Here is an 11,353-nt window from a genome sequence, read left to right as displayed (position 1 = left end):
CAAACGTGCATTCCTCCACTGCTTGCACAAATGGTGTGTTGCAAGGCCAGGGGAGCAGAGATCGCATGGTCAGAGACAGGGGCTCCAGCCAAGAAAATGCAGCCTGTGATCAGACCAGCTTTGATTCTGGTTACACCTGCCCATTTCTGGGTCACATTTTACCTACGTTTCCAATACCATACACACCACAACTCTCTTATGGTGTTCAATCCTTGGCCTCATGCTTGCTTTTCAGAAAGAAAACCACCTTATATCAGCATCCTTTGGTGAAGAACCACATAAGAATGCAACTTTTTGCCTGTCATCAGGCTCTGCTCTGTTCTATTTGCTCAAGTACTCAAACTTTTCCTCTGTCCTTTCATCAACACCTGAATTCTCCTCATATTAGAGGCTGCTGTTCAACACAGACTGGAAAAGGTCAGCCTCCTAGATTCCCAACTCCAAACCCCTGCGGCTTCAACAAAACATGTCTCAATTCTATTCATAAGTGCATGATGACTGCCTGTCCTCACAGCTGCATCCTGAATACACCACATTATTGCATGGATGCTCAACACAGGCAGACCATAATCTCAGGTTACATTCAAGGATATTGAGGAGTTGCATGAAAATGAGACTGATAGGGATATATGTACCTGCTCATACTGTCCTCCTGATGGAAAAGAAGAAGACACAGCACAGTCACAAGGTCTCCTCTTGTTAGCGGCTTCTTGCAAGAACCACAGCATTCGTCTTTAGGAACTGGAAATAATAACAGATATATTGATTCAGTCTCTCCAGCTTGGTCATTTTTCAAGTTTGCAGAGTCTGAAAGAGTGGAAGGGCAAGGGTGTTAGGGGTTAGGTCATTCAACTGTGTGTTCAACTCCACTACTTGATAGTGTTGGTAAATACTTCAGCAATGTTTGTTTTGAGCAAAACATCCATTCTGTCAAGCTGTCTCCCATTGTGTTGGGTGTCCTGCTGTCCCCTGATGACTCCTCCCATGAGATAAGTTACTGGGGCAACAGCCAGAGTATGGCTGCTATAACCTCTGCAGCAGGAAAAGGTGGTGCCAGGCAAAAGCAGGCACTTGAAAAGCCTGGTTAGCCTGCATGGGCTTGTTCCAAACTTGGAACGTTGGCCCTGTTAGATAGGGTGGGGGGGACGCAGCTGGTTGGTGTGATGCTGAGTGCAGACACACGAGTCATATTCAATTCTGTCAAGCAGCTGCAGTAAAGCCATGGCTCTTGCACAGCACTCCCACTCCAGCACACACTTCCCAACCCCATTCAGAAGAAACACAGGACAAGGACCAAAAAAGTCTTGAATTCAGTTTGACTTTTCCCTTTGCATATTGTATTTTAGTCGGCGACACATAGAAATCCCTTCACATAGAAGCTTAAATACTGCTGTTTAAGGCAAACCAAGAAAATTAAGTAAGTACTAACTTACTCTCTCTTAAGTAAGTACTAACTTCTCTCTCATAATGAAAGATAGACATGAAGGTGAAAAAAAGTCGGCAAAAGCATTTTAAGGGGAAAAGTATCCCAAACCTAGCAAGCTCATTCACCTCTGGTTTTCCATCTTTTCATTCTATTGAAAATGAAGGTTTCCATTATAAAAGCTGCACTGGTTTGACCTGCAGACATATCTGTGCTCAATAAGTTGCTCTGGTGGCAGAAAAGTGACTGCTTCCCATTCATCAGCACCAGCAGTGCAGTCCCTCTGCCTCTTCTCCCACATCAGCTGCCAGGTTGCTTGCACAGGTGTGCGCTAACTTGTTTCACATTGCCAAGACTGACTACTCAAGGCCAGTCCATACCATTGCCAGAAAAGGAACATACTGTTTCATATTTTTAATGATTTTTTTAATTCACTAGTCATCCCTCTTGCAATGTGAGATGAGCAAGTTTGGGGCAATGCTTGGTTTTAACACTATCAGTAACACAGAAACATTCACTATGTTTTCTCTCCTGAGAAACACGTAGGACACTAAGTGCTGTCTGCAGATCTTCAACAGAGGTGCTTCAAGAATGAACTTCACTCTGTCTTTCAATGCTGCTGAAGGAAGTTTGTTACTCTGCCATAAAACATCTCTCAAGTCACAGTATGCTAATAGATACTAGAACATACACAACAAGGCCAGTTTGCTGGGTGAGATTCTTTAATAGGCAAAATGAATATTTATTCAACTATCAGTCACATCAGTGAAAGGCACTGTGCACAGGTAATGACAATTAATGCACTCTTGTCTTTCACAGAGTTATTTGATCTCTGTTTGGAGATTGTTCTTTAGCATAAAGAAAGAACACACAAAGCTGTACTGCTATTTGTATTATGAAGCAGCATTTATGTAAGCACAACCATTTCAAGTTTTAATTGTAAGCAAATAAAGCTGTAGAGCTACAGTCTTTGCCAACCAGGAAGCCTAAACATAGCTAATTAAAATCCATTGTATTGTGGAACAGAAATTTGTGTTCATTTTATGCCTTGAGAATGTACTCACCTTGCACCAACATTTAAGGAATAATTCTGTGCCTATCTTGACCTCTACAAAATAACTGACTGCTTTTGGTAGCACAGTCATCATAGGCCTTTATAAGCATGCACAAATGTACAGAACCTGTAAAATTAGTACTGCTCATGTACTTATCAAGTCACTCCTCCTCACCAAAAGGGCCTGGTGTAGAGAAAAAACCTAATATACATTATTTCTGCTGGTGTGTTAAGAGAAATCCACAATGCTCTCATGTCAAAAGACATCTTTAAACCCTGGAAACTGATAATTTGAAGAATTATTTCCTGCCAGAACTTCGTAGAAAAAGAGTCAGTTGGCAGTGTTTGACAATATATTGCAGGCACTCCTGATGGATTTAACTTTCTTTAGCAGCCCTGCTATCAGTCTCATCAAGACTAATTAAGACTAAGCAGTAATTACTGGGAGTCATCTGTAGGGCTATAACAGGCACTGGATCAGAACTAAAGAGACTGCTTCTCACAACAGAAACCAGAAGTCATTCACTGTCTTCAGCACTCCAGGAGATCTGAATTTAAGAAACTGTAACTAAACAGTATCTTTTTATTTACAAAGTATGCAGGAAAAACCTTTCTAGAATTTGTTAGGAATACTTATTAATACCATTTTCTATGGCCCTCCTGATTTCCCCTCACGTACTCTAGTCACACATTGCAAGTAAAGAGCTCTTGAGACACAAACCTCTTATTTGGTCCTTCAAAACATGCCCACATCCCAGAACAGTTCACTTCAAGCAAGGTACCACAGCACACTAAGCACTTCCCAGAAAACCAAAACAGCATCTCCTCCCTAAAAATGCTGTAGAGTTATGCTGCACCCACCTGCTCCAAAACACCACTATTCTCATTAGAACCACAGCAAAGGAGGAATGGAAAAGGGAATAGGGTAACTTGCAATAGTCAGACACAAGCCCAAGTTACCAAGGTTCCAAGCCTGCCAAAGAAAGATCACACATCATGGACTGCATTTAAATGGATTTGAAAAGTCATCTAGGCTACAACAACTCAAATATATGCCAGATTTTGCCCATCACTACAACTGCAAGATAAGAGAACACGACATTTTCCCAGCAGCCATCAATACACTCGTCAGTGCAAACCACTGACACTATCAAAAAGCATTTACAATTGCAAAATCCAAGAATGTGTGTAATCCTTCTATTGAGTGCTCACAAAGACTTTCCTGTGAACTGTTTAGAGGGAAAAGATTCATCAGATATGCTACAGAATATAAAAACAAAGCATGCAGTTCTTTCCATGTGAGAAACAAGTTTGTACATGGAGAAAAAAACAATTGCAGTATTATTATTACTGCCACCCAGGCTTCACAGAGAGCACTCTGTCATTGGAACTCACTGCTTTATGAGGCAGACTGATATGCTAAGAACACAAGGAAAGGAAGATAGCAAAGCGAGTCTTGAACCTGGGAGGTAGGATAATATTTCAACTCTTTCATATAACAAACTATTTGGCTGAAAATTTCCAAACTTACCTGCTGTAGCTTTCAAAAGAATGATGAAGACATCACTGTTTTTAATATTTGAATCCAAAGTAACTGAAAAACAAGGGGAAAACGGGGAGAGAGGAAACCAAATGCAGCCAACAGATGAAAAACTTGTCTCAAAACATGACTGTGGACTAAATGGTCAGTGTTACTTTACTCATCTTTTGGTTTCTGCCCAACTGCCTTTATCAGTCTATTAAATTACTGAAGCTGTGAGCAGGGCAAAATACATGGAATGCTGCTCTTCTCCCAGAGCAAGACCTCAGTAAGTTCTTGCCTGTGTAATTCTGCGGTCACTCAAGGCTGGTAACTTTAAAAGAAATGAATACTCAAATGAAAAAGGATAGAATAACCACTAAGTAAAACTTTAAAGACTAACCCTGAGTTTCTGTTTTGTAAGTCTTGGCACAAAATATCTGAGGGCAGAGGCTACAAAACCTCCTTAAGCTCATCCCCCTGCTCACCCATCCTTTTGGGTAGTTGAAATGGATTTTTCTTTTTTCTTGGCTTATATAAAGCTCCCAGCCTCATTCTAGGGATCCTGCAGATCTGTCCTACAACACAGCACACTGCACTGGGATTTAATTTTTCTACAAACTCTTCCTATGATTCTCACAAGTCTCCTTGGAAACTCTTGAAGGAAGGAGGTCCATGTTACACTTCTACCTGCCCAAGTGCCTGGTTTTTTTTAGTCTGTCTTCTACCCACTGGGTCCCACATCAGCTCTGGCAATTGTGGAGCAGCAGGGGTGGGTGGCTGCACTCATTGATCCAGAGAGACAGAGAATGGACAGACCACAGGCTGTTCAGTGTGAAACTGCACTCTTACATTTTGGGAAACCTGTAGAAAGGCAGATGCTTCAGAAATTAGAGAAATTATGGTACCCTAATGTTCTAGACCCTGTGAAGCAATATCCAGGACAGGGCTGCCATGTTTAGCCCCAGCATTTCAGATACACCCTAACTCATCTCAGTAAGGAAGGTAGAGCACCCTGAAGTCACAATTGTAGACATATCCTTGAAGGTTCAAGCCCTACACATGAAAGTTGATCAGGTAGTTATAGCCAGGCTTGCCATTCTGAAGATACTGCTCCAGTTGCAACGGCCTCTCTCTCATCTGCCATTGGTTTGGTCACTGTCAGGTAAAACTTTGGATGGAAAGCAGGCACAGCACTCCCAAAATGCTCCTCAGCTGCAAAACAGACAAAGGAAAGCTAAACAAAAATGAGGAAGTATTCTTAGTTTCCAAGGAGCTTTCAGTGCTCTCTTGTTTTGACAGCAAGACATGATGTCCTGCAAAAGGCACAGGGCACCCACCAGAACCTCCCTGATGGACCTCAGGCCCCACAGCAAGGGCAGAGCCTTTTTCAGGGCAGCCACCAGACGACAGCCCGAGGGAACAGCCTCTTTTGATGTGGGGTCCCCATTTTTACAATCTTACCACTTCTGAGCTCCTGCTCCAAGCCACAAAAGTTAATATTATATCAACCTTATCAGCTAGGTCTTATACACAAACAAATTCTGATTACAAATGTCTTCACTTTCCAGCATATTCATACAGGATTTCTTTGTCCTGTACCAACAGAACTATTTTTTTTTTTTTATTAGCTGGTAACTTCTGTCTTTGACTTGTGCTACTTCAGAGGCTTTTACTCTTTTGTCTGTGAGAGGTGATAAAAGTTATTGGATCATCTAATATTGAAAAGGGAAAAAAAGATACAAAGCCCAACCAAACCAAACTAACCAAAGACCAAAATACCAAAAACAAAGAAAAAAACCCCACAAAAACCCCAAAACAAAACAAAACCACCCCAAAAATCTTTAATGAACAGAAATTATCTGAAAGTTTGCTCCTCCAGCTATTACAGCTGCCTAATATGGGCATAGATGTGGGAAATGGTTTTGTAGAGAATTCTCAAAGCCGGACAGAAGGCTCACATAGTCTTGTGCATCTGTGTGCAAACCTTGAGATAAAGTATGCTGACTTAGAAAGACCATGGAATAGGACAGACATTGTTGAGAAAGTGAACTAGAAACAAGTTTCAAATGATGACCTTGCAAATAGACTAGACATTTTTGAGAAACAGAACTATGAAAAATGTATTGTAGTGACACCCACGTGGGGTATTTTAGTAGATGATTGGTTTAGAAGCATGCGAAGCATTAGCAGCATTGTGTGGCAAAAGCTGATAGGCTAAAAACCACTTAAAATGTATTGTAATTAGGAAATAATTTGGCTTCTGATTTTGATGGCATGAATTGTAATTGTAACATCTGTACCATTTTCACCCTTTTCATGAGACTGAAAATGGAATAAAAGTCTTTAAAACACCTGTCAGGAGCCCCATTCCTGGGTCAGAAAAAGGAGTTCTCCAACAAATTCTGGCAAATTCCAACAAATCCCGATAAACCCCTATGTCATCTATAAACAGACCTGGAAGTCCTAGAAAACCACAGTGACACTATTTTACATTGATGTAAGATGGCTCCAATAGGTTTGGACAGTATTTGGTCACTTGAAAGTATAAAAATCCTCTACTATAGGTAAACACTCTCAAGAGTGTTTTATCCTTCAAGAGAATGATAAGCTATGTTTGCTCTCTCAAAATGCACATTACTAAACACAGCAAAATACAGCAAGTTTGCCTGGAAACGTTTTTTAACCTAAATCAAAACAATGTGTCATCTGATCAGTAAAACGAGACTCCCTGCTGAATGCTGAGACATTACTACTAATTAAATTTATGCACCAGTATTCAACTCAGCAATTAGTGTCATTAAATCATGTGAAAGATGACATTTCCCCCTCTGGCCCTTGCTGCCTAAGTCTTGCACATGACTCCAACAACTGAAGTATGAAGGAAAAAAGTTTATTACTGCAAGAATTAGCAATACCTTTCCTTTTTGTTAGCTAAAACCAGGAGTGAAGCATAGAATCACAACTCTGTTTTTCCTATGCTGGCAACACACCAGCATTTCCAAGGTCTTGATTTTTAGATATGATGTGTGAATTGCTGAGAGACACACAGCATAAAAGAGTTAGATAACACAACATGCTTTGGTTTAATGTAAAGCTAACTACAACAGTGAGTGTAGAGTGGTTTTTATCTTCAAAGCCCTTCACATACATGATTTTCCTCCAGGGAAAACTTATCTCTGCTCTACAGGCAGGCAAACTGAGGAGATAGAGCAAGAAAATTTGCCAGAAGTCTGACAACCAGGTGGTCCTCCCTCTTCCTTCTGTGTTCAAGCCATGCCTCACCTACAGAAAGTGGTGCTGTCTGTTATTATAACTTCACACAAACTGGGACTCTGGCCTACCTAAAAAAATAATTAATTAATCTCTGGGCCAGCTGCTGGGTAAGTTTCTTGAAATGCAATCTTGTGTCCTCAGGATCTGGGCTACAGAGAAGAGAAACTTCTTGCAACCAATTACATTTTTTCACATCCCAAAGAATTAAAGGAAAATGCCCATAAACTTTAAGTGTGTATTTGTGTATGGTGCTGAAAACCCAGATAGGATGTTCCAACCTGGTGGAAGAGGTACTTTGTCTTCACCCAAGATTTCCACCTAAAATAGATAGAGTAGCTTTCCCTAAATGTGACCATGTTAAGCTCTAAGAGCTATTATCTTCAAAAAGAGGAATAAAGACACAGGCCATAGATGGTGCTGTTTCTTTTTCATCTTTCTGCAATGAACATTCTTCTCCTCAGCAGGAGATGTCAACAGTTGCAAAGTGTAGTTGACCAAAATTAATTATCTCCTACTTAGTCTAGTCCCATACATTTGGCTTTTGGTGTTAGTCCTGCCTATGCTGTGTAGACCAGCTGTTTCACCCAGGGCCCTGCTGTAGATCTTGGAGTCAGACAGAATAACAGAGACAAAAGTGCTAAATTGTTAAGCAGCTGCAAAACTGAAAAGCCAAATGCAAGCATCACATCACCACAAAGGCAGAAACCAGGAACGGCCTGGATCTTCAGCAACAGTTCGATTTCAAGGAAATTCAGTGACATTTTTAAAGCGCAAACCATTGTCCAGATGACCTCAATTCCACTCTAGAAGCTTCTGTAACTTAGTCTTGCAGGAGAGCCTTACCTCTCCATAAGCAGAATAAATCCCCAGAGCTCTATTAGGGGTGCTCTGGTCAGTGTGAAATCCCCAGACAACTCTCAGGAGAGAGCTTGACTGCAGCACAGAGCACTGCCTGGCTGTCCTCTGGTAAATTTAGGGCCAAAGCTTTCACCCTTCAAATGCATGTCCATCTGCCATCAACACTCCAGCTGAAGGTGTTCACAGTCATTTGCAGAGAATGGCTGCAAAAATCCCAGATCAGCAAGTGCAAACAGCACAACATCTGCGGGATCACCCCAAGCAAAGGGAGACTGCTCCTTCAGCTCTCCTTCCTACTACTTAATAAAGTACCAATACTTTTCCTCTTCTGTCTTGGTATTTTACTTAATAAAATACTAAGACAGAAGGAAGAGAAAACTGGATTGCTAGAGCAATTGAATGCCCTAACTCCTAAAAGAAGAGGCAAAGGAGAAAACACTGAGCCACCCCTGGACTCTGTTAGAGTTCACACAAAGCCCCATCTCCCAGAGGAAGGTGAAGGCTATGAATCCTCACACCAAGACAGGCACCTTCTGTCAATCCACAGCCAAGTGCTTATGCAAGAGGAGAAGGGCCAAAGTTGCTTCACTCTCCTCAGCATTTCTGCCAGCCCTACCTAAGCAACTCACTTCAAGCAAGATCTCTTTTAATATATCATTATTGGTTGATCACACATCCCTCTATATGATTTTCCTTGTGTCCTCAGCTTAAAGCTGAGAAATCCCTTAGCAGGTGAGGCACTGAGGAGTAAGTTGTCACAGTCAGTATATCTGCACCTCCCCATTCAACAATGCGTCCAAACCATCCTCTGCTCCATCACCACAGAGCCTCTGAACAGCTGCTCCCTTCAGACTGTCCTTTTAAAAAGAACAACTGCTCTGGGAGACAGCAAGGAAGCAGAGGAGTGTCTGGGAGTGTCAAACAACAGAAGCACTCTCAGACTAAAAAGTGACAGGAAGAAGGAAAATGACCAGCGAAAGAAAAGGGGCAGAAAAGGCACAAACAAGGACTGTGTGCCCTTTGCATCACAAGTCAGGAGAGGAGCTTGTAGAGGTGGAATAGGAGAGCTTTGAAATTTGCTACCCTGAAAGGGGCACAGTTAGTTCAGCAGCTCATCCAACAGATGCCAGAGACAGACCCTCCAGAGTAGTATTCAAGAAATACCCTCAAGTACAGCAACGCAGAAATCTGTCCATGAGGGAAGTTTATTTCTAATTTACATTCTTTGCATCACAGAATTGTTGCATCTGTGGGACACTGGTCATGATATGGGATCTGGTCACATGTGGTGGAAATTACTTTATCCTGGAGTAAGACTTCTCATACATGTTCATTTTTCTACATTAACAGGGTTTTCCAAGCAAAATAAGCAGAACATGATATTATAATTATAGACAAGCAACTTCACAGGAGAATAGGGAAGACAATTAAGAGACAGCAGTGTAGTTGTAAACTTCAAGACCAAGTGTGGGAGCTACCAACAGCAGGAATGAAGCAATTGGAAACAAAAATCAGGTAACAAGTTCTAACTAAAGACCAGCAGGAGGCAAACTCTCAGTTAGCAGGGCTGCAAAGAAGGGAACAATTTTGCTGAGAGCACTAATGATGTTAAAACCTGTTGAGCAAGACACAGTAGGCCTTTTAAAAATGGAAGCAAATGCATAAGCTGATTTATTAGTTCGGATAGGTTATCCAAAATGCTCCATTAACCAAAGCAAAATATTACTGTGAGAGGTCCCACAGGGAACAGAATTGCAAAGCTGCGACTCCAGCACCTCAGCAAACGCTGCTTCTCATGGCTGCCCTGCTGTGACACACCTACCCTTTAGCTGTACTTCTCCCACTATTTGTGCAGCCACACAGACTTGGAAGAGATGGACTGATACCTATCCAGGTTTACTGGCTTAAAAACTGCTTCAGAGGAGTCCTAGCACTGCAACTGAGAGCACAGCAAGGAAGTTGCAAAGAGAAACACCTACCCAACCCACCAGCATAAGCGGTAATCAAAATGGATCCTAAAATAGGGCTGGTGAGGTAAAATTATGCTGCTCAGAAAGGACAACAGTGTGCACCCAGACTGACAGAAAAGCCAGAAGAGATTTTGCTTGGAGCTAAGGACCAGCAAAAGCCAGCCAGAGAGCAAAGAGAAGGCTAGCAAAGAGAAGGCTCACAGACACTGCTTTCACAGAACAGCTCAACATCTCGTGCTCCCCTTCACTTTCCAAAGAAATCCAGAGGAAGGATAGAGGACAAAAGGACAGAGGCAACTCAACAAGGAACAAAGCAAAAGCAGAGATAAACTGGCAGATTCACCCTGACATAATCCACGTCTGTTGCCTGGAGCCATACATTATTCTCTGAGGCTCACTATTCCTTGGAATACTTCAAACCTGTGTTGCAGCTGTTTTGTAACTCTGTGTGGAAAGGGTCACGTCTGAGTTATTGACTTAGGCAATTCAAGATCCAGCACTTGGTTAACCCTCGGCTTGTCAAAACAAAATCTTGCAATAGACTCTGCAATTTGCCTGGACTGAACTCCAAAAACTTTCTAGAGCTGTTCATGGAATTAACAACCAAAACTGAGCAGCGGCACCTCTCTCCCAGAGGCCAAGGAAAAGAGACACTTGGAGCCAACAGCTGCTGCTCCTTGGCCAATGTTTCCCATTTAGCCGACTCACCATACCCTTCTGCCACAAGCCTTGGCTTTTTTTTTTTTCTTATTTGCCTCAGTCGCTGCTGGATTTCACCCTGCAAACGTGTGCTCCACAAGCAGCGCTCTGCCCCTCCGACAGGACAGCATCAGGAGAACCAGGCGCGTGTGAGGGCCAGGCGGGAGGGCAGGGCTGGGGATGGCACCTCACCCGCCCGGAGCTGCCGCCGTGCCGCCCCCTCGGAACAGGAGCCCCTCGGTGCACAGAGGGCCCGGTGGGGCCCGGCAGCAGCGCCGCGCCCTCGGAACAGGAGCCCCTCGGTGCACAGAGGGCCCGGTGGGGCCCGGCAGCAGCGCCGCGCCCTCGGAACAGGAGCCCCTCGGTGCACAGAGGGCCCGGTGGGGCCCGGCAGCAGCGCCGCGCCCTCAGGCAGCGCCCGCAGACCGGGCCCGCGGGGTGACACGGGCACCGAAGAGCGGGGCCGGGCAGGCTAGGAGGTCAGAAAAGCTCGAGGAGGGAGCCTACAAAGTGGTAATTCCTTATGAAGTGATAGTATTTCACTGTTTCTCAAG

Source organism: Chamaea fasciata, unplaced genomic scaffold (genome assembly GCF_029207755.1).
Source record: "Chamaea fasciata isolate MVZ Bird 193981 ecotype frontalis unplaced genomic scaffold, bChaFas1.0.hap1 SCAF_1, whole genome shotgun sequence".
Lineage (NCBI taxonomy): Eukaryota > Metazoa > Chordata > Aves > Passeriformes > Sylviidae > Chamaea > Chamaea fasciata.
This window is presented reverse-complemented; position numbering follows the sequence as displayed.